This window comes from Alligator sinensis, unplaced genomic scaffold (assembly GCF_000455745.1).
Source record: "Alligator sinensis unplaced genomic scaffold, ASM45574v1 scaffold203_3, whole genome shotgun sequence".
Classification (NCBI taxonomy): domain Eukaryota; kingdom Metazoa; phylum Chordata; order Crocodylia; family Alligatoridae; genus Alligator; species Alligator sinensis.
In genome coordinates this window covers 255,652-280,783 of record NW_005842844.1, presented here as the reverse complement: position 1 = coordinate 280,783, position 25,132 = coordinate 255,652, and positions in this window count along the sequence as shown.

Below are 25,132 nucleotides of genomic sequence, written 5' to 3'. Positions count from 1 at the left end.
GGGGGGAGCTTGAATTATTTAAGCTAATTTATCTAACAAAAAATAACTCCACTGCAGGACTTCCATCTGTCTGCAATGGTAAACAGCCACCACCTGCTTCCTGTAAATGGTGGTATGAGATTATTACTCAGTAAATGTCACAATTTCCATTTCAAAACCCCTTTTCAGCTGTCTGTTTCTCCAGCAACAAAATAATAAATCACCTGCTACCATGGTCAGAATAAATCCCCTATCTATATAATAATGGCTGGGGGGAAAGAGAGCCAAGAAACATTCCTTTTTGCATTGCTTTCATTTATATAGCATTGTACCTAGATGGTACAAAGGCGATGGATTTCATTGCACAGTGCAGCAATAAGGACAATTTTTTAGCATTAGTGCTATGTTAGTAGTAAGAAGGCAGCAATGTTTCTACTTGGTAAACATAAGGAGAAGCCGTCATTCTGCACAAAGTTCTAGGCACATGTTTTAAAATACAGAAGGCAATATAAAATTCTATATTTTAGTATAAATACATCTGTATATAAAATATAGAGGGGACCATATAAGCTTCAGGAACAATGCTTTTCTCCTGAAATTATCTACCATTGTTAAATGATTCCCTTCGTATTGTATGAAATGTGTTGTGTAGATCTGCTAGAACTGTATGGGATATATAATTACTATCAGTTGCTTTGGCAGTTGAGACTAGCACTCAAGCTCAACTTGTGTCTGAGAAATCACAATCAAAAGCAATGGACAATCAGATCCTGCCAATTTAAAATCAGTGATCTGGCAATGACCAGCAATTGAACAAAGCGAAGTCCTGTCTGATATTACATGCTCTACTGAGTTTTGGCTTCCTACCGTAGAAGCAATATAGTGTGAAAAGGATAGTCCATGGCCCACACTTGATTTAGTAAGGGATAAACTATTGACATGCATTGGCAAGTGATAAGTGCAGTTTTTGTTTCCTTTATAGTTATTAAACTACCCAGTGCAATTAACATTCTGAGCCCACTTCCAAATAACTACTTCATACCTGTTGAATCTCTTATCTTAGATTCCTTTCTGAATTCAGGGCAGTAAATCTTACAGACAGCTCCATCTTGCTTTATATAGGTAACAAAAGGGAGTCTAGAAGACTAGAAGAAAATTGCTACTAGTATGGTTTGAAGTTCCTCCTAGACTCTGCCTTTGGACCTCAGCCAACCCTTCTCTCTCTCTCTGTCTCTCTTTCTCTTCATGCAAACCTTCTCTCCAGAATTTTTTTTCACAGCTTTCTCCATCTGTTGGATATGGTCTTGTCCCACAATTGTCTACAAAGAGCCTGTCTTGTAGGTAGCATTACAGGAATGTGCTCCTGTACCTGCACAAAGCTCCATTGATTTCATGTGCTGGGAGTCATCCAACCGGAACTGCTTGTGTAGCTACAGTGATACATGATCCTAATCTATTTTACTTATGGTATGAATATTTTCTATAGAATATGACTAAGAAATAGAAGTTAAATAGGAAAACAGTATGGGTTAAAGATATGTTTTTATGCAACTGTATGTGGACATGTTTGGATTGTAGCCACCACTACTAACATTTTTCCTGTTCCTCTTCAGTCTATAATAGCTGAAGTTCAATATAAAAAAACCCTTTGGCCTCCCCCCACTCCCAATCATTGTAAAAAGTTTCTTAAAGCTGTGTCTGTGTGCTCCATATTTTACTCAAGTTAAGTGTCATACTTGTGGGGCTGGTACCACAATGCTTTGCTATTCAAAAGTCACTTATTTCCTACTTAGTTCAATAAACTGCAAAAAGTAACATTTCTTTTTGATGAATAAATATAATGTCAGCATGTGATGAATTGCTAGCTTCTAGCTGAAAGATCCTATAGGATTCTATAGTGGGTATATAATTCTCCATTGAATCCCATAACATGATTCTAAATGTCTGCACAAACTATTGAGATTTCTATTAAATGCTGTAGAGCTTTCCCACAAGTTTCTGAATTGGGTGTCTCCAGAAAGCTAACAAGATTCAGAACTAAGTGCTTATGCAGCTAAAAAAATGTTATGCTTTTTCTCATAAATATAACAGGATCTGTTATAAAAAAGATTAATCGGTTCTCTTTTCAGACTATTCTCAAGATATGTTACAAGGAAAAATATTTTAAACTAGAAGAAACCTGTTGTATGTGAAATGACACTTAAAATTAATTTCTTTAAAGAAAAGAAAATATGATAAATGGTGGCTAAATGTTTCCTTTAGGGTTTTTTTTTTTTCAGAAAATGAAAAATATTTTGGCTCAAATCTCTTAGACATTCATTCTATCAAGATCACTCATAGGAAATTCATACATTTAGATACCTTACTAAGAAGAAGGAGATCTTGCACTCTTTTGGTACTTTATCAATTTCCATATATTGTATTTAATTCAAAGTATTCTAACTTTTCTGTGGCACTCTGTCATAATTAAAATGAACCTGAGTGGTATCATAATTACATAATGGTAGAAAATTACTTAATGTATTTCTAAAAGTAGCTTTATCAAGCATGTTTGATCATTTTAATTTCATAAGGATAAATCATGAATTTTAATAATTGAAGTACAAACCAAATTAACTAAACGATACAGTGTAATTAGGGATGCAATACATGAGGTTATATTACAATCTGATTAAATATGTCCCTGAAGACTCTTTTCCAAAAAACTAATTTATAAAAGATTTGTAGTAGTAGTGCCCACAGTTTTATTGCTTCTTATGTAGTTTCATTTTGAGGTCACTTTAATTAGTTTTTTAAAGTAGAGATAGTTTGCACTGAAAAACTACTACATTTTCTTTTCTGGGAAGAGCAATGATACAGAAGAGGTGAGATATGGTAACTTCATAATTGAGTAAAACCTAAGTGGGAGCTATATATATCTAGGAGCTGGTGTCAGGGACAAAACCAGCCAGCTCTCAGTGGACCATCTCTACCTGTTTTCAAACCATTAGTAGTCCATATTCTACAGGGCCAGAGTTTTTTGAATGCCTTCCTTGTGTATAAAATGTCAATTTATTACAAAAATACTGAACTAAAAAATTGTGTTTTTATCAATATTTCTGTCATCATAAGATCATAGGTAAGTAGGGTTTGATGGGACCACATGAATTCATCTAGTCCTGCCCTTTGCTTACAGCTGGTTCAGCCCTGACTAAATTATTCCAGCCAAGTGTCTGTCTATCCTGATCATGAGCATTTCCAGGGATGGAGTTTCCATAATTTGTCTAGGTTGCCTGTCTCAATTCTTGACTACCTTCATAGTCAGAAAGTTATTCCTAATCTCCAGCAAAGATTTCCTCTGCTGTATCTTGAGGCCAGTGCCCTGTGTCCTACAACCATGGAGAAAAGTCTATGTCTATCCACTCTCTAATCACCCTTCAGGTATTTGAACACTGTTCACCTCACCCCCCTCCCTACTCAGACTCTTCTACAGACTAAATAATTCTAGTTCCTTCTACTCTTTCCGCTTTTCCTTGTAAGTCATATTACAAGTCTCTATAATCATTTTTGTCATTCTTCATTGGAGTCTTTCCAATTTGTCCACATCTTTCTTGCAGTGTGTAGCCCAAAGATAATGCTTATTTTAGATTAATTCTTAACATTTTTCTAAACTAAATTTAAAAGGCTAAACCCAAACAAATGATGTTGAAAGAAAAATATTTCTTCTGTGAACAAAAGAACCATGTCAGAAGAAGAATAGCTCAGCCATTGAAGGGCAGGTTCTAAATCTTACTCACACCTAATAGTATAGTGTATTACTGTCTTACTTCAATCTAGAAAAGAATGTCTTAAGCAAACAGAGAGACTAAGGGCTTAGACAGATATTCAGTTTCTCCAGGGAGAGTCCCTGCTTTCTCTGGAGAAACCTTGAGTATATAGAAGTTTGTAATTTTTCTCCCAGAGTAAAAGTGGCCACTTGGAGAGTGGCATATGAAGCTATTTTAGGTTACCCCAGCTGATGATTTGGTTCCCTGTCTTTGCCACATATTGTTGTCTTTCACTTTTTTAGAATTGACTGTATTGAACTCAGTTAACATAGACTGAAATATTAAATTTATTCTAAATTATATAACTTAAGGTCTGTAGATAGGAATAGTCAATTTATTAACCTGTATAATGAATTTACCTTGACAGTTACATATATATGCAATTAGTCATAATAAATCCTTGTGGGTACAGCTCTTTTGCCACTAGACCTGGGCAAATCTTAAGAAAGCAATACACTTGTTAATATATTAGAACCATTGGTGAATTTGGAAGGAAGTTGCTGACTAGTTTCAGCTGGAAATATTTGGCAGTGGTCTAGATTCACAAAAATGCTGGTACTTTTCCTCAGCAAGCATAGTTAGAGTTCCCATTCAGGATATGGCAGAACTCTACATGAAATGTAGCTGTGGCTCCATGTAATCTGAATGGCATGTGTCGGAACTGGAAGAGCCCCCATGGGGTGGTGAATGCTGTCTTCTCTTGATCTTCAGGTGCTACTGGTACCTGCCAATAACCTTTTGTCAGGTTTAAGGTGGAGATGTAGCGAGCTTGTCTAATGTTTTCTATCAGTTCATTTACTCTTGGCATCGGGTAGGCATCAAACTTCGCTACTGCGTTTACCTTCTGGAAATCAACACAGACACGAATTTTTCCATCGGGCTTAGGTACCGCCATGATGGGGCTCTGTCAGTCACTGTGGGACTTGCATATGATGCCCTTCTCTAGCATCATCTCAATTTCTGTCTTTATCTGTCTTTGTAGTCGCTGGGGAATCTGTCTCCAACTCTCCTGGATCACCTGGCTTGGAGGAGTTTTTATCTGGTGTACCACACCCCAAGCTTCTCCAGGTGTTTCCTGGAACATCTTGGTTCCCTGATTAGTTTGGCAGCTCCCTGAACAACCAGACTCCCTGATTAGTCTGGCAGCCTGTCTCTGATCCTCTGATAGTCGCGAGGCCAGTTCTACCTTATCCAGTCTGCTTTCCTCTGTCAAAGAGGGTCCTAATTCTAGTTCGTCAGGATGAGGCCAGATACATACACTCTCGGCCTTCCCACTTCTTCATCAGATTGATGTGGTATACCTGCTTCTTCTTTTGTTTGTCTGTCTGATACACCTCATAGTCCAAGGGCCCCACTTGGCGTATAACTTCATAGGGTCCCTGCCACCAGGCAAGCAACTTACTCTCCCGGTCAGGTAATAGAACCAACACGCGGTCCCCCACCTCAAACTTCCTTTCCCGGGTACCTCGGTTGTAATATCTCACCTGACATTGCTGGGCCTCTGAGATTTCCTACGACCTCACTCTGAGTGGCTTCAAGGCATTCCCACAGTTGTATCACATACTGGATCAAGTTCTGGTCTTTGCTCTGTTGTTCCTCCCAACCTTCTTTAATCAGATCCAGTATTCCCCAGGGTTGCCGGCTGTATAATAGTTCAAAGGGTGAAAACCCGATTGAGGCCTGGGGTGCCTCTCTTACAGCAAACAACAAAGGTGGTCTCATTTTATCCCAATCCTGAGGGCTCTTAGCCACAAACTTCTTTAACATCTGTTTCAGGGTCTGATTAAAATGTTCCATGAGTCTGTCTGTTTGGAGGTGATAGACTTCCATCTTCAGGTGTTTAATCCCTAGGACTTTACTCACTCCCTTGAAGATGCGTGAGGTAAAATTCATCCCCTGGTCTGTCAACAGTTCCCTAGGGAGTCCTACCCAAGATAATATCTTCAATAGCTCGTTTGCCACCTTTGGAGTGGATATGGTTCATATCAGCATGGCCTCCGGGTACCTGGTTGCATAATCTAGTAGGGCTAGGATATACTGGTTTCCGTCACTACTTCGGGGAAGTGGCCCCATGATGTCCATAGCTACTCACTCAAAGGGAACCTCTATCAAAGGCATCAGAATTAAAGGGGCCTTTGGGGGGCACCTAGGGTTCTCTTTTTGGCACACAGGACAGGAGGCGCAATATCTCGCCACTTCTTGCAACAGTCCGGACCAAAAGAATCTTGCCCTAATACGGGCTTCAGTTTTATCTCTGCCCAGATGTCCCCCCATAGGGAGTTCATGAGCCACCTTCAAGACAGCCCGTCGATATCGCCGAGGTACTAGCAGCTGTATGACCTCTTCCCCTCCAGGCTTCCCTCACTCAATTTCTGTACAGGAGACCATTCCATACCTTGAATCTCGGTGTCATCCTCATCAGCTCCAGCTGCAAGGCCTCGCCGTCTCATTGAGCTAGGTGTTCTTGCAACGCATAGCGAAAGTCTGCTTCCTGACTCTGCTCCAGCTGAAAATATTCATCTTCCCACAAAGAGGAGACATCCACCTCTTGTCTAGCCTCTTCTTCAGGGGGCACTTGTTCTGTCTCTACCGCGAATCCCTCAACCTTGTCCTTCGTCCTCACCCTGGCTATCTCCCCCAACAGCTCAGGCCAGTCGCAACCCAGTACTAGTGGGTAGGGTAAATGCTCGGCAACCCCAACTAGTATCTGCCGGGTCCTATCGCCTACTTGAAGTATGACCCCTACTCTGTCGACTCCGAGGGAGTCCCCGCACCAACATTGTACCTTTACATGATCCACTATCTCCTTTTCTTTAGTCGGTAGCATGTTGCTTCGCATCATCGTCTGCAAGGAGCCTGAGTCCAGCATAACTCATACCTTTTTGTCTTCCATTGTCACTTTGACCTTAACTGCGGGTGGCTCGTCTCCCACTTCAGGGTCACTCCTAGCTCCGTAGCGGCACATCCACACCCGGATTGCCAGTCATGTGTGGATGCTTTCAGTCGCATGGGCTAACAGAGCCTATTGTCTAGCGGCTCGCTCCTGTAGGCCTTGTATCGTTTGCTGTGGCTGAACCAAAACCTGTGGTTGTGACTCTGGACCTGGGCTAAGCATCTGTTCCCACTTCTCTCTCTCTCTCTGGACCCAAGGATTCTTTTCCTCATATGGCCAAACCAGCGTCCTATGATGCATACTGCTGTACGAAACTTTCCCAGCCAATGCACAATTGTAACAGGTATCCGCTCTGGGCCGATCTAAATGTGGCCCACACACCTGTTCCTGGGGGCAACCGCCTGCCTTCTCGCCTGCCATGCCTTGCTGTTAATTGATGTTAATTAGTGGGAGGCTTCCCTTTTACTGCCCCGATGCCAAGGGGCGCTATCTGCGGCTCCGTTTCCTCCCCTACACCGCAGCCCATGCCTCGCCGATGGAATTGACTTTGTTCAGTCTGGGCCTTGCTATAATCTGGCCCCCTTTTCCTCTCTCTGGGCCCTGCATGGCCCTGTCTTGTTCCGCCCCTGCTGCACCCTCGCTGGCACTGGGGTTCCCACAGTGCTGTGGGTCCCCTATGAGGCCTCCGCCAACCCCTAATAGCCTCATCCAAACCACCGGTATTTAAACAGCAACAAAACACAAGCCCCTGGGCTGTAACATAAATTAAAGCTGCCCAGTTAAAACATCATTCAAGCCTACCGTGGAATACTCCATGCCTTCGCAGTGTCAAACACTGCTCCTGCAGTCAGGCTTCCCCTTTCTTCCCTGAGGGAGCTCCTTCCCCCTTGGCCGCTAGCAAGGAACTTCCAGCCTGGCCTCAGCCCCTGGGCTTTATATGGGAGCCAGGACCTGCCCCTTCTGGTCAGTTGACTTCCTCTGGTTGCCCTGGCAAAGAGCAGCTGTGCTCATTAATCACTGCTAGGGCTCTTCCCCTACCAGTTTTCTCCCTTCTTAGGAGCAGGGCACCTAAGTGCTCTGCAACAGTGTCAGATTATTATTTTCAAACAAACCAACTCTGCCTTTCTCGCTTTCTATTGCAGACACACAAACTTGTCTCTATTTAAGTCTAGTAGGAGGTTTCACAGGGAGTCATCATATCTAGAGGCAGGCAGGTAGGAGGAAGGAAGGAAGGAAGGACCAGGTGATCCAGATGGCTGCATGGTGAGAAGAGGCTTTGCAGAGTATGGGGGCTGCAAGGAGTTTTCATGTTGGTGGCCCCTTCCATCCCCTACATATAGAAAATGCAAGAGGCTCATCAACTTCATATGTTGATTTAAAGTTACATTTTTCTAATTCTCCAGTCCCAAGACACTTAAGTTGCATGTATGCTGAAGTTTCACTGAAATCAAGCAAATGCTTACATGCTTTATGAATCAAATTCTTATTTTGGAATAAAGAGCAATTCAGCCCCACCCAATCCCTTCTTCCTCCCTAAGGTACATAAGGCAAACATTCATTGCCATGCACCAATTATATCCTGGGCCAGATTCCTTGATTTGCTTAAATGGTTTGCCTGTATAGTTGCTACATCACTCCATAAAGGGCATCTCTTGACTGACCTCTCCTAACGTCAGTAAAATTTTTCATGTCTCTTTGTACTTGATCTCCTTTTCTACCTTGCAACATTGTAGAATTCACTAGATCAGCAGAGTCCTCAAAATACCAGCTTCTTTCTAAGGCAGGTTTGTCTGATACCTGTGATTTGGTTCCTTTGGGCCTTACTCATTGATCCATGGAGCTGAGATTGAGACTGGCAAGAAATTTCCTCTGTGTCCATAGGAAAAATATATTTTTGCAAGGTGGAGTTGTCTGTCTGATGCCCAATACAAAAACCTGGTAGGCTAAGAGACTAGTTTTTTCTGGCCTCTACCTTCCAGCCTGTACTTACTGGGATCATTATAACTTTTTGTGTCATAGAGACTTCCAAGTAGCCCAACCATGGCAAGGCACCAGTCCACTATGGTCCAGCTGATAGCTTCTTGGATGAATAGAGCAATATTTATGTCTTATTTTTTAAAAACACATAATAGCAAATATCATTGTAAGTTAACAAGATAAATAATTATTAGTTTATAAGGAAGCAAGTTCGATATATCATTTAAGTAGGAAATATACAAGGTACATTGCATTGACTATTTTATGAAACAAATATTCATCAGTTTTAAGAGGCAACATTTTAAAAACAAAATCTGTTGGCCATTCACATAACCAACTTTTATGGGGAGGGGGAAGAAAATTACTCACTATGCAGTTAGATGCAGAGTAATTTTTCCATTTATTTAGTTTTATATTCAATGCTGTATCAGGCTTCATTATACAAAAGATGACATGCCCACTGTTCACAGCAGCTGCAATACATTAGTCTAATGGATTGGAATTATGGGTTGCCTTAGGAATTGTCTATTTTGTGCCAAATCCAAATGTAAACCCTACTGTGAAAAGTCTTGACACTATTAAATGTGATAAAATACAATGTGTTTGGAATGAAAAAAGGAAGGATGTTGTGAGGGATAAAAATAAGGACATATGGCTAAATTTCAAAGAAAAAAGTTAGTCAAAGGAATTTTTGGAAGTATTCTCAATCATTTACTAAAAATAAATGAGGACAGACAAAGTTATTCAGAAGTAATTTTGACCTCATGGGCTTAATTAAAACAAGACATGAATACAAAAAATATTAGAGACTACAGACAAATGAAAGATATGAGCAGTTGAATAATTTAGACAGTATGAAAAGAGGAGAGAATATTATACATATTTGGATATTAGAGAGAATCAGAGAAAGAATTATTTGAATTCATGCTGATCATGTACTTTGAAGGAACTTTGCGTAGGGTAGAGTCATAAGTCCACATTTAAGAGAAAGAAAAGCTCTACCAGGGCATGTTTACATGTGCCATTAATGCACAGCAATAAACTCTGGAGTTTACTGCTCCCATGAAGCTCCTGAATGTACTATTTACAAGTGCACCTGGGCTACAGCACATTGAGCCAGGTCAGGGCAGCCTTGACTGGCAGGGGGCCCAGAGGGTCAGCCTGCCAACTCAGGGTTTCTAACTGGGCTCTGTGTGCTGCAGAGGGGCTGACTGGGGCACAAGGGTGCTTCAGCATGGGGCTAGCCAGCAGTTAGCACCAACACTGAAGCACCTTCATGCCCCAGCAAGCCCTGTCAGCATCTACACGTGCACTACTGCATATGAAAAAATTCTGTGGCAGGGTAGTACTTGTAAATACTTATATTTGTAAATACAAGTACTACCCTGCTGCAGAGTTTATTAGTTTCCTGTGCCCTAATGGGGCACATGTGTAGATGCTGAGACATTTACTGTGGAGATAGTTAGTCAGCTCTGTAATAAATGTCTCATGTAGATGCGCCCTCAAGGTCTCAAATTGTTTCTGGCAGAAAATTACTCTCTCAGACCATGATTTGGAAAGAGTATATGATAACTCAGGTGTCTTGGCTCACATCCTATTCCTCTACAAAAAACAGATGATACCATTCAATATTGTGCATGAGTGATTGGATATACAGTGGCTGATTCATATAATCCTTGATTTCAAAGGTAGAAAACATTTTATGATAATTTAGTTCAACTTCCTTTACAACATATATTTTATTCTATTTGGTAATTACTATATGAGTCCCATGAACATGGAGTTGGTCTATAATTATGTTCTGTCTTCAAGTAAAGGAGAATTCAACATATCTCTTAGTAGGTTGATGCACTGTGAAAAAAAATCACCTTATTCCAATTTGAATGTTTCTAGTTTTAATGTCCCATGATCAGCTTTCATTATGATATTGACTTTTAGACTAAAGAGTGTGCCAGCATCTGATATTTTATACTAAGAGTGAAATAAATCCTAGCTCTACCAAAGTCCCAGGTTTTAGCTGTAGTGAGTGAACAGATAACTTTGTCACCATCCTCTGAGCAACTAGATTTGCTAATTAGGTAATTAGATTGAACTTCTTAAGTTTCTCTTTACAAGGTTGCAGGGGTGTAGGTTGTAGCCGTGTTGGTCTAAGGACATAGGCAGACAAGTTTCCTTGGGTGAATCTGATATCTTTTATTAGACCAACCCAAATAGTTGGAGAGTAGTTATTAAGCAAGCTTTCCGGTTCAAAAACCCTTCGTCAGGCTAAGGAAGTTTCTGCAGTTGGTGAGTGGTCTTCCTGGATGGAATGAAAAGTAAAGAAGCCAGTGGCTGGGCTGGTATGCATACAAGACAGGTAGTCAGTGAAAATGTAGATTGAGGAGTCAATGGGTGAGAGACAGGCCGGGGGGGAGGCGGGGGGAAGAGAGAGAAGGGGGATGAAAGTGGAGAGATACCTGGGGAGTCAGATGTCAGGAAGGTTATAATGTGTCATAAATCCAATGTCTATATTTAGTCCATGATTTTTAGTATCCAGGAGGTTGATGAAGTGGAGTTCATAGGCTCGTCTCTGGGAAGTGTTTGATAAGTTTCCTTTGAGGATCAGGACTGAAAGATTGGAAAGAGAGAGTGGCCCTCCTGTGAGAAATGTGCCTCCACAGGTAATTGGGTATTTCTGTCTCTGATGGATTTCCAGTGTGCATTCATTCTGGTGCGCAGTTGTTGTTTGGTCTCTCCTACGTATTTTCTATCAGGGCATTTGGTGCACTGCATGAGATATATTACATTTCTGGAGGTGCAGCTGTAAGATCCAGGGATGCTGATGGCTTTGTTGTGGGGTGTAGTAATAGTGGGGGTGGTGGAGATGTGTTGGCAGGTTTTGCATTTCTTGTCATGGCACGGTCTGGATCCCTTTGGTGTGTTCTGGGCCTGAGGAAGTTTGCTTCTGGTGATGAGGTTGGCGAGGTTCGGTGCTTGTTTGAAGGCTAGGATTGGTGGCTCTGGGAAGATCTTTTTAAGAACAGGGTCTCTTTCTAGTATGGGTTGCAATTGTTTGAGGATTTTCCGTACAGGTTCAAGGGAGGGGTGATATGTCATAACCAGCGGTGTGCGATTTGTGGGGGGTTTTCTTCTGTACTACAGCAGTTCTTTGCGTGGTATCCGGGTGGCTCTTTCAAATGTGCAATCTATCTCTCTGGACGAGTGTCCTAGTTAGGTGAAAGCCTTTTTAAGATTGGTGAGGTGGCAATCCCGGGTGTTCTCTTCAGTGCGAATGTGGTGGTATCTGAGGGCTTGGCTGTATATCACAGCTTTTTCGGTGTGTTTAGGGTGATTGCTGGTTCTGTGCAGATATGTATGTTGGTCTGTGGGTTTCTTGTATACTGTGGTCTGTATTTTACCATTCTGGATACTGATCATTGTGTCTAAAAAGGAGATGTTGGTGCTGGAGTATTCTAAAGAAAGTCGGATGGAGGGATGGTGATTGTTAAATCTCTGGTGGAACTCAATCAGAGATTGTAGGTTTTCAGTCCAAATGATGAAGATGGCATCGATATATCTTAAGTATAGCAAGGGTTTGATGGTGCAGTTCTTGAGGAAGTCTTCTTCTAGGTGGCTCATAAAAAGGTTGGCATACTGTGGGGCCATTTTAGTGCTCATAGCTGTTCCCATCATCTGGAAGAAGTGTTGGTTATTAAAAGTTAAATTGTTGTGTGTGAGGATGAAGTGTATAAGGTCAGTAATATCTTTGGGTCTGTATTCTGAGTTGTAATCTTGTTCCTGTAGATATGTAAGGCAGGCTTGGATGCCATCCTGGTGTGGGATGTTGGTATATAGGCTGGTAACGTCCATGGTGGCTAGGAGAGTGTTGCTGGGAAGGTGGTCTATGTTTTTAAGTTTCCGTAGAAAGTCTGTAGTGTCTTGTACAAAACTTGCTCTGTGGGTGACAAGCGGTTTTAGGATTGATTCAACGAAACCTGATATTTCCTCAGTTAGGGTCCCATGGTTGGATATGCTAGGTCTGCCAGGGTTCCCTTGTTTGTGGATTTTAGGGAGCATGTAAAAAGTCCCCGGGTTAGGTAGTGGGGGGATCAAGGTCTGTAGTTTTTCTTGTAGCCTAACTCTACTGCGCAGTAGCGTGCAGGGCAAAAAACATGTTAATAAACTACTGTGCAGTTAGTGTCACTAAAAAGCTGTGTGCTGGTCCTGCTGTGCAGTTGTGCCAGTTACTGCGGGTTGATTTAGTACTTGGTTATACATGCAATTCCATGTTTTTTCAGAGTAACAACGTTGACAGTAAAGGAATTTAAACTCTAATTTTCTCCTCTTTGTTTAAAAGCAGTTAAGCAAACTCTACTTCAATGAGATCCATGTAAAAGACAAATGGGTCCCTCTCTTGCATCTTATACCACATCTACTTTGGAAAACAAATTATAGTGAAAAATAGAGCATTGTCTGAGCCCTTGTTTTTCTGACATGAATTCCTTGTTCATTATTTCAACTACAAACTATTCTGATTCTATCTATTTAATTTGGAAAAGCCTAATCTACGAGCCATTGTTTATTCTGCCTTTGATAACATTAAGGAAACTTTATAACTGCTGGTGAATCAAATATACCTAATTGATTAAATGTTCACTTGAATTTATGAGTCTGATTAGGCAATGTATGTTTTGCATACAAATCATTTTGCACTGTTTGGGTTCATTTAGGGAATCTCAGTGTGGCTCATAAATGAACGTTGACATTTCAATATTGCAGCACTTTGCTAGCACATTATCTGGTAAAGAGCAAAAATAAACAAATGAGCTTAAAAAGAGAATGCAGTTTAATTTAGAAAATTGAAGTACCTTCATTCCAACCCACTGTGTGATTGGAGGTGCTGCAAGCAATGGCTCATGATAAGATCCAGGAAGGTGGTTCTCTAGCTGTGCAGCAATGTAATGATAGCTAGTTCTCTGCTGTCTGTAATCACCAGAAGGACTGGCTACCACTACCTACAATGGATGACAAAAATAAGTGCCAATTGAGGGAGATTTATATAAACAGGAGGCAAAAGCACTCATAGAAGAAAAATGAGTCTTTAGAAACCTAACACAGAGTAGAACAGCACAATGATTACAGCCAAATTCAATCGAATTCAAACTACTTTCCACCTCAAGTCATTTTCCCCTCCTTTTCCTCCACATGCATTTTTCATTAACTGCATCAGTGCTGGTTCTGAGCACCATGCTCCTATTCTTGGGCGAATGTCCTTATAATAGACTAGAATTCCACTGAAGTGACATTGTATGACATGCTGGGGTTTATGGGCAGCAGTGGAGGGGCAGGTTGCCTGATGTTCCAGGCACATCAGGCAGCAGCAAATTGATTACAGTTGTGTTTAACCATTGTGACTTTGACACCTACATTTCAAGCTAAATGGTATGATTTTATTAATTAGAGCAGGTTTCCCAGCTCATTGTCCTCAAGGGCTCCCTGCTCAGTTGGGATACTCAGACCTACATTTGATACAATCATTATAGGATAGTCTTTACTTTGATATGCAGTCATGCTAGAACTGGAATATGTTTTTGTATATAGTACATGGAGATATATAATATGACCTGAAAGGTAGCAAAATCATTTTGTCTCATTTATGGAATAAAGCCTTGAATCTATCAGGTCATGAAAGAAGTGTGTAGGGATAAAGGTTATATTTTGGAGACATCTCTTAATCTGGGGAAGCTGGGAATCGGAAGATGGTCCCTTTGTTAGTGAGAGACAGACTAAGGGTCTTCGGTGGTTGTGTACCCCAGTGGGGTCACATAGTTTACAGTTTAGAGGATCCTAAACTTCCGTGTGTTCCATGTAAACTTCTCTAAACTCCCTTGATTTAATGCCATTGTCCAGGTACCCATGTGTATTTTGACTCTCAATTGTTTCTGCTCTGCAGACCAGATGGGAGGAAGAATGGAGACAAACCTGTGACATTGTAGAGGAATCCATGTCAGAATTTAGGAGACTGAGTAAGTGATGATACTGCTGAAATGTGTCACAACCCAAGGGTGTGATTTTGTTTTGTGTGTGCTTTGGCACCACTGAATTATTTTCCCGCTGTTTTGGAGCTTTCTTTGCAGGGTGCATTTCTTCTTTGCAGCACAGAGATGCATGGTGCAAAGAGTTCCCACCATTTGTATTAAAATTCGAGCCCCATTATTGGTTTATGTTAAAATATTCCCACGAGGCGGCTAGCGATTGGCTTGCTAGCCGTATAAGAGGCTTGAGTGGTTTCCGCCCAAGTTGGAGGACTCCACAACCATCTGAAGAGAGAAAAAAGAGAAAGAGGGCTTCACGTTTTGTGAAGCACTCTAAGCGCTGCGGAGCCTATTGGACCCAGCGTATTCAAAGAAGGCAACAGGGGTCTGATCAGCCTCTAGCCTCTCCCTGTCACCGAGCGCAATCCTCGACGTATCCCTCTTCCCTGCGCGCAAAAAGGATCCATGGAGCCTCGACAACTCCGTGGGAGTGATCCGAGTACAGTCTGAGTCCTCAAACTGGGGATTTAAGCGGAGCTTTGCCTGGGAAACTGTCCAGCCTACACCGTGACCATCTTCGGTGTAAGTAAATGATCTTGAATCAACCATTACACGTCCGTGCCTAATTCTAGCGTGTTGCCTGCTTTCTCCGACCCAGCGTGCCCGGGCTGCTGGCCACAGCCCGTGCGGCGCGAAAAAGGGCCTGGATCGCTCCTGGCCCGCACAAAATGCATTACTATTAATGTAAGACCCTGATTTTCACAAGTTGGTATTAGGTTCATAATTCAAATATGAAACCTTTTTATTCTTTAGAAACATCAAGTATGTTCCCAGGATGAGAATAATCTGAAGCTGGAAAAGTCTTTTATGTTTCTAGGTTGACAGATATCTTAGAAACAGTCTTCTAAGACTTATGGCAATGCAAAAATGGACAAAAAAGACAATGAATGAATAGAAGCAGTAAATTATTATTACCAAATAGTAATTTAGTAGTATTCTGTATAGTATGAAATTACTAGTACATGAAAGAAATGGGCAGACCATCATTTTTGGATGCCTCTTTAAGACTGAAACTGAATTAGCCATTAGTTTGATATAACATCCATCTTCCATTTGAATATATTTTTTATTAAAGACTATCAAGGTTTATAGAAATTGGACTCCTATCTTTTGAGTATTTTTAGCACACATTACAAATGCATTCTGTATAGGCAATGAAGCTTGACTTAGAGAAACATTTTCATGGCCCATTCTAAGGCTTAGTTTACAATCTTTTAAAACTGTTTGCCAAAACAATATAAACTCTGTTTTATATAATCAATAAAGCTAACAAGCATTTACATAGCATGGACAAACTGGGAGATGGTTAATTTTAATCTGGTTTACCGTTATAGCTGTGAAATTATAAAAGACTGAAAAAATGAGCATCGCAAAAATGTTTTATATACAATGAGTTTTGCAAAATGGTGTAATCCATTAAAGGAAAAGAAACAACATCACTACATATAAATATAACACAATGTAAAATTGCCTACCCTGGAAAGTGTTACTGTAAATAATACTAAAAATCCCAGATATTAAATTTAAAATTCTGTTCTAGAAATTGAACTATAGGTTAAAAATATTGTCACATTTTGCCAATAAAATGGATTAAAGCACTCATTTGGGGATCAATTTCAACTTCAGTGGTAGCTAAACATCTTCAAGATTAAGGAAATACTATAACAAATCTTTAGACCATTTCATGTTCCAGTGTAAAAAGCATTTAAAGTTTGATTGAAAATTCTGCTAGAAATTCAAACTGACAAATTATACATCAGAAATATGAAATAAAACTCTATAATATCAAGGTTCTCAACTGCTAGGTAGTGACCTGGCTTCCTTTTAAATACTTTTATGTTACCTTTATTTAGGCAAATTTTTAAAGCATGTCTTTTGTGCACATAAAAGCAATTTGGGGTTGTTTCAAAAGACAAAAAAATCTAAAAATAATGGATACAAGTTATTAGAACTACAAAACAATAGTAACTGAAGTGAAAAACAAATGCATTCAGTGTTGGTGTTGTACTGAATGTTTCAGCCTTTCCCTCAAAGGGCTTTATATTGCTATTCCTAGTGCTTGCAGTCAAAGTCAAATGAAAACAGTAAAGGATTTGCAACCTGTAAAGCAAATATCTGTTGATGTAGGCACTGTCTGAGACATTTCAGTTCTCAGCATTTTGCTTCCACAGAGCAGACAACTGAGAGTCAGCATATACATGGATTTCTGGAAGATGGCAGGAAAACCGGTGTGTGGTTAAAAAACACATGGATGTTTAGTGTTTAAAGGGTCACACCCACCATTTCCCAGCAATTAGTTTAATTTATGCTCACTGGCATTATCAACCCTCCTGCATTTCAAGGTCCACAATTATAACCTACCTGAATGAAACATTTTTTGGATTCATGCCTGTAGGAATCATAATTAATAGTGCAGAGGAGAAAGACAATGAAGTGTGTGGGAATTATTTGCATTATTTTTTTATGTGGGCTTGATGGATTTGGCTGCTTGTTAAGGGCCAAGATAGGTCCTAATTAGCTTTGGGTTGCAAGAGTCAAGATAATAACTTTAAGTGTCTGGTGCTCAAATTCAGTTTACTCTGTAATTGGGAGACTAAAGTTGACACCACATGGAGACGTGCATAAGAGCATGTGCAGACACCTGTCAGCAAGAGAACTTTAAAATAAGGAAGAAAGGTCCTTGGAAGAGATAAAAGACAACCTATGAAGGAAAGGGCCTGGAGACTGACTTTAGGAATGGGACTGAGAGGTAGAGATTGTGAGGGTGCAGTTTGCTTTGCCTCTCTCAGTGCTGTAAGACTACCTAAAATGGGCAAGGAAGATTAGTAATCTTTTTATCTGAAAGGATGCAAACATTTTTCTCGTCTTAATTAGATCAGGAAAGGCCTGGTAAACAAATACACTTTTGGGGAGGTTCAGGAAGTGGGCAAGGAAAGACCAAGACATGGAGAAACTAACATATGTTAAGTCATTTGTTATTTTACATTTGGTGTCTCTGTTTGTGATGTTCCTAGAGATTGAATGAATCCTATTAGGATAAGATTTATTTTATCAACAAGGGTCTGATGAAACAAGCAAGGGCCACACCTGTCTGGTAATACAGTTAATGAGCAGGGGGCATTGGAGCCTAGTAACCCAGTCCAAATGTGAGGTGAAGGATGAGGTTTTGCCCTGTAAAGGGTACAGTTGTCGAACTCGGGTTTTGACAATCAGATGACTTTCAGCTGGCTTTAGGGACTGAACTAAAGCCAGTTCTAGAGTCCAGTTGGGTCCCAAGCCCCAGCTGACAGTCAGCTGATTGTGGACAGCTGGCTTTCAATTTGCTGGTGCAACTTGCCTTGCTGCACTGGCCAGTAGAGAGAGATTGGGATTAAATCACTGATCCTGAAATCATGCATTCTGCCGTGTCCATGTGGTAGGGCAGGAGGCACAATTGTTGGGATTGTGGATGAGATCCCATTACACTTTAAACTAAACATCTGTCTGGGGCTCTTCCAAACAACACCTATTAAAGATCACTGTTCTGTTCGCCCAGAATAGTACTGGTTCTGGACAGCAATAAGCCATCAAACCTGTTTTCTCCACTCCTTTTTATTTAATCACCTGATCTACCCATAATAGGAGTGAAATAAAATTCAATGAAAAAATGTGGGAGCCCTTGGTAGTCGCACCTTAGCTTTGGAATTCCCTCCCCATTGAGGACTATCAGAGCCCTAGCCTAGGCATCTTCCAGAAGTGCTATAAGAGCTTTATATTTGGGCAGGTGGGGTTAACTTCTTGTGCATTGTTTGGGAAGTTATTTTTATTTTTTTATTTTAATATTGTATCTGTGTTTTTAAATAATTCATTTTGTTTTTATTGTAAGCTTCCCTGAGCTGTTTTTGGGAAAGGCAGTATATACATCAGATCAATAAATATATACCTAGGGTGACCATAGGTCCCAGTTTGGTTGGGACAGTCCCAGATTTCATAGGCTGTCCTGGCATCCTGGCCAGTTGGTAAAAATTGAAACAGAAGTCCTGGATTAGCAGGGATTAGCCAGGGCAGGCTAAGGTGGGGGGAGAGCATTGCTGTGGGCATGGGCTGCTCATATGTATTTGTGTGTGTGTGTGCGGAGAGGGTGGGATGCAGATTGGATGCCTGCCCTGAGGGGAGTGGGTGTCTCTCCTCCTCTCCTGCCTTCCCAGCTGCTGGCAGGGACTGGTGTTTGGAGGAGTGGCTCTGGGCTCTAGGCTCTGCCCTGGGACTACAACCCCAGCTGGACTAGGTCAAATGGCAGCTACAGCAGCAGCAGCAGCAGAAGGAGGCCTCCTGGCTGCAGGTGATTGTGTGCCAGGTGCTTACATGTGCTGCCCGTGCAGGATGGGTGTTGGGGGTGGCAGATCTATGCACCTGGCCATGCTGGCTATGGGGGTACTGTGTGCCCAGGTCTGTGTAGAACCCAGCTTCCACTGTGCACCAGTCCATGCCAGGTGAGAGGGTGCATGCACTGGGCTGGAGTGGGGGGGGGGCGGGAATTCGAGGGGTACAGGGCACAGTCCAGTTGGGAGGTGAAGCGGCATGGTGCTACCTGGCACACCATGCCACTCTGCCTCTGCTTCTGCTTGCATCAATGTTATTGACTTGGGAGAGCATTGGGGAGGATTGTGGGGGAGGTATAGTCCTGGATTTGCCATACTGTCACCCTATGTATAACAGACAGCCAGTGATACATAAGTGACTCCATGTATGGTATCATAGCATCATATCTTTGTTTTTCCAGTTCCAGCTTAAAACATTTACAGTCAGCTACAGAGAATGTTAGTGCATAATCTGTTGGTTGGTCTCTTGACTGTTTTTGGCAATCTTTTGGCAGAGTTTTTCCACATTATTGTTGTCCTACTTGCAAAGGTAAGTCTTGTAGATAGGGTGAACCCACAGCATAATTAAGAGTAATTATTTGTTCTGTTTATTGCTTTTTCTCCATGTACTACTAGTGCTTAATATTTATATAATACTTTTCATTCATATGATCTCAAACCACTCTACAAAAGAAAGGCAACATTATTACCCTATTTTACTACTGGGGAAGTTGAGGCATTGAGGAGTGGTTCATCTGAGATCACATAGCAGACAAGGGCAAAGTAGGAAAACAATCTATACCTTACTCCAAGTCGGTGCCATATCTACTGGATCATAGCATTTCATGGCCTCATTTTCCCTGTCATAGCAGTGCATTTTCTTCTTCCTTTCCTTACAGGGTGTCTGAGCATGTGTTTTGTTCACATAATGCTTTAGCAAGAATTCACATTGGGGAATAGTATTCTAAAATTCTGAACCAAGTTTCTGAAAGGACTAGACAGTTAGCTCAATTACTGTACCTGTGGACTAGTTATTTCATATCATAATGACTAGTGGATGGCAGCTCAGTTTTAGGCCCCCTTCTGTGATATTTCAATTGATTATATCTTTAGCTAATGTTGTGTTCCTGTGGTGGAGAAGAGAAATAGTAAAAAGTTGACTTCTTTCTGGTATTGCAAAGCCATATAACCTGCTGCTGTTTTATGAAAGGCATCCATTCTATTATACTTTGACTCTCACAGAGATTATTTTATGTTTGATTTCTTCATATTTGTCTTTCTTCTCCTGAATCATAGTAATTTTGATTCTCAATTCTGTGATATGTATGTGGAAAATAAAGAAAACTTATGTAACTTATTGCCAGGGGAATTCAAATTTGAACTGTATTTTCCTAAGAGGCGAGTGTGTGTGTGTGTGTGTGTGTGTAGCATTGTATAAAATGAGCAGTTATTAGTCTTTCTCATGTGTGGCAATTTTGTTATAGGCAGTTTATCCTTTTTTTCAATCTATGGGGGGAAAATCTAAAAGTGTCACAAGTATGCACATATAACAGAGTTCAGCATTATTTCATACACTTGACATCATAGCTGGAAGTTCATGACTTTCACATATGAATAAAAGACCTATGATGCATGTAATTTCTCTGCCTAATTTGTCCTAAGTTCCTGATTCAGGAAGATGTTTAATTGGGTACTTAACATTAAGTGCTATGCTGAATTGATGCCTTAATATACATCATGTTGCTAGGATATATAAATATACATGGGAAAAAGAATAGACACCATCATCTAAAAGGTATGTTTACAAATAATCATAGACTGCTTCAATAATTTATGTGGGTGAACCAAAGTAGCAGCAAAAAATGTTTGATTTAAGTGGAACACAAACAGAATTAAAAAAAAAAATCAATAAATTAAAGAAACCGAAAAAACTCAATATGTACCAAACTGAAAAGTTTTGGTGCATTTATGGTTTTTTTACTCTGTTTAGACATTTTCTCTTTTAAAAAAAAAGTCATTCAGATGAAGGATGCCATTTTGAAATGACAGTATGTAAGTTATTAGATATAAAAACATTTTTGATAAACACAAGAGAAAACATGAGAAGTCAGTAACCATATGTTGAGATGCAGACAGAGAATAAGAATAAACAAACAAAAGAAAACATCAGATCAATAATCTGATTTTACCCTGCATCTTAAACCCAAGGATGTTGCTCATACCCAGATTAACAGGTTAGAAAGCAGGTTTTGCCTCTTTTCTGTCACAGCCTCCCTCCTGCATGTTTTCTGGTCAGCCTACCTTACATGAGGCCTGTTGGCTGAGGGCTTAACGGCCTTTCCCACACTTGGGAACAAACTAAAGAGCAAGACTTGCTGTCAAGATAAAGCTTAAGTATGGTTTCCTTGTCTGGTCATTTACGTATTTTACCCCTTAGTGCCAGCGTGAAGGGTGGGTGATGTAGGAAACCACCCAGAGTGCTGTGGTCGGGGGGGTGCCACACATGCATACACACAGACAGGTACACACATGTGTGAGCAGCCCATGATTATAGCAACACTCTCCCCCTGTCCTGCCCTGACCTCACCCTACCCCAACCCAGCTGATGTCTGCCCCAGGCAGGAGAAGCATTACCTAGCCCAGCCTGCCCCTTGCCTCTAGCCACTGCTCAGGAGGAACTGGCCAGGCTGTGGAGGAAGCAGCAATGGTACTTACCTGCCTGGCTGCCTGGTGCACCATGTCCAGAGCTGACTTGAGCATGGTGTGGGGCTGGGGCAAATCAGCCCATGCATGGCCCCACCCTCACTTCGATCCCACATACCCTGGACCCAAAGAAGCTGCTGCCACCATCATCGGCAGTGGCAGCATCAGTGGTGGTGGTGGGGGGGAGTGAGTGGCTGGACGTGAAGCTGGTGGCAGTTACACAGAGTTGCTGCAGCCACTTCACCCAGCTTCGTGGGGCCCCCCAAAGCGTGGGGCCTGGGGCAGTCCCCAGGGACAGCCCTGACCATGTCTCTCCACTTCCTGGGTGGACTGTGCCCTGAGCCCATGCCTGCCAGCCTCTGTCTTCAGCAGTGCTGCTGACTTTGGCGGGGTTGCTGCGGGGGGAGGGGGTATGGGGAAAAGGGTGCCAATACACAATTTTGCCCAGGGTGCCATTTTCCCTAAGGCCTGCTCTGTCATTCCTTGAATTTTGGGGAGTATGTTTGTTTACCTGCTCTAATTAAGACCAGGAGACTATTTGCATCCTTTCAGACATGAATGTTACTAATCTAATATCTTAAAGATACTATCTCATGTTTATTTCTCACTGTGAGAAATGGCCTTCCCCCAGATGACCTGAATGGCCAGGTGTTATTTTTATAGCTGTTTCTCTTAAAATTCAAATCAATGATTGTTTGGCTAGGCTTGTCTATTTAGCATACCCATGTTGGATGCTGCATATCAGTGATTATTTCTCTTCAGGTTCTTCCTGCCTTTTTTATTCAAATCACTCTCTCCATTTTGGACACTGCACTGTGCATGTCCTTTCACAGCATCTAATGAAGTGAGCTTGGGCTCACAGAAACTTACGCTACATATACATGTGTGTGCATGCGTGCACGTGTGTGTATACACACACATATATGTATGTATGTAGCATAAGTTTATTCATATATGTGTGTGTGTGTGTGTGTGTGTGTGTGTGTATGTGTGTGTGTGTGTGTATGAATTAATCTGTAAAGTGCAAATAAGGACAATAATATTGAGCATAGGGTTTATGGCAAATATAACTGTAAAATGTATGGAAAGCTAGTTGTGGTTTAGTCACTTGGGAAGGTTTCTGGAACCTGTCTCTTCACCCCCACTGCTCTGTTTGTCTTAAACAATTTTTCACAGCAAAACACAGAATAGTCCTTGTTGTTTGTACTTCTGCTCTCATCAACTGCCATGACAACCACACATTGAGCTGTTTTATTGCCAAGAAAGAAATCTGCTGCATTTTTTAAAATACAACCTTTAATTATTTTGTCAGTTTATATTGCACTTTATTCTAGAAAAGGGAAGTTTTTACTTTCCTCGGTGGTCATAATTAGATGGGAAATGTCTGAAGTATTCTGACTAGTAGGATGGCAACATGGAAACTGCATCCATTTCATATTCTAATTGCAGTCTTGGGTAAAGGGTTGTTTGTGAATCCAGTGAATTATCTTTCCACAGATCCAAATGTGTTTATATTTCTGAATATGAACCTGTGACAATTATTAATCTTCTGTGGGGGTGAAAAAACACAACACAATATAAAAAAACACACCCCTCAATCTTTTTATGAGGGCTAATTATTGTTGTACGTAAATGGCAATTTAATTTTGCTTATACTGCGTAGTGCAGTCATTTGTTTTGTTATTAATTACAGAACTGTTACTAATGCCTAGGGACAATATTTTAATAAGGTTTTCCTCTCCTTTTTCTATGTTCTGGTATCTTTTTATAAGTATGATTTTTGTCCCTTTTTATCCTTTATTTGCAAGCTAAATCAAGCTGTTAGCCATAATTAAGGCCTTTATGGTATGTGTCTGAGCAAGAGAAAGCTTTTGTTAGGAAAAAAACAAGAATCTGGTTGAACCTCAATCAAAATCTAGAAGCTTTCTGAAGCAAACCATTCCCTTCTTAGACCTGTAGTTCCCTGAAATCCATCCTGGTAGCTGGCCTTTAAAGTCTCTGCTGTGCCTGTTGGAAACAGGACTAGAAGGAATTACTTTGATTAGAAACCAGGCTTTAACTATTGCAGCTACCACATCATATAATTCCTTTCATAAACTGTTGATATTTTATGCCTCATGAATAAAGAAGATTTTTTTTTTTTAAGGGGGGGGGGGAATTGAATTCCCCCCCAATTTTTTCCTTTTAAAAAGTGAGTCTCTTGGAGTCATGGACAGATCCCACTTCAAGGACCAGGAAGGAATTTTACCCCACAGTTAGTTCAGCATGTATTCTGGGGAATTTTATCTTCCTTTGCAGTACATGGCATGTATGTATGTCGGGGAGGGGGTGGAGGAAGGCATGGTCTTCCTTGGATCTCTTGAGCATATTTTAACAAACTGTTTCCTGTCCTTGAAGTGGCAGGACATTGCCTTTGTCCACCTGCTTTATTTGTGGAAAATTTAAGGGTATTTTAATGTTTTGGGGCGGTGTCTGGTAGTAGTGCATGAGGTTGTAAGAATAGGTTAGACAAACACTTGTCTATGATAGTACAGATAAGGATGATCTTGCTTTGAGCAGGGGGTTGAACTAGATGACCTCCTGAGGTCCCTTCCACTCCTGCTCTTCTGTGATTGTAAGTCTTACTCATGAGTCCTGTGATTTGTGACCAATATACTTAAGAGATGAATTATAGGCTGAAAGACATCAAGGAAGCCAGAAAACCGGTTACTGCCAGGGTTGTTTAATCACAGCATCTGTTAAGAGGAAGGTTAGAATAATAGTAATAAAATGCTACTATTTGACAAGCAGTAGTTAAACAACCACCATTAATAGCTGACTTAAAAAAGATGTGAGTGATACATTAAGGGAAACAACCAAATATTGATGGTAACCAAGTAAATAAGTAAGGTTTTTAACTTTAGGGTTTACATGTGGTTTTATTATGAGTCGTGTATGAGGAAAGTTCATTGTGTTGACCCAAGATAAATTAGGGAAGCAATTTGTCATTAAAGAATCATGTTTTACCTTTTATCTTCCTCCTCCTCCAGGGAGATATTTCTGGTTTGATTCTGTCATGAGTAGCATCTTTTCCTCAAAAACCTTGCACAGTTGTGCAATTTGATGCATCAAGGGGATAGACCCAAGGCTCCAAACCATCCTTGGAAAGAAGAGATAACATCTCTTTAGAACCTACTTTCGCTTTTGGGATTCAGGTAGTGAGGGGTGCTTTGTATGATCCCTTATTTCCCAACTTGTGTGACCAAGATGAGTACTATTTTGCCTATGGATCATGTTTCCCCTTTATTATTGCATATTGGTTTTCAAGCTGAAGATTAATTTATACATTGTACATATTGTAAGATATCATATGCAGAAATG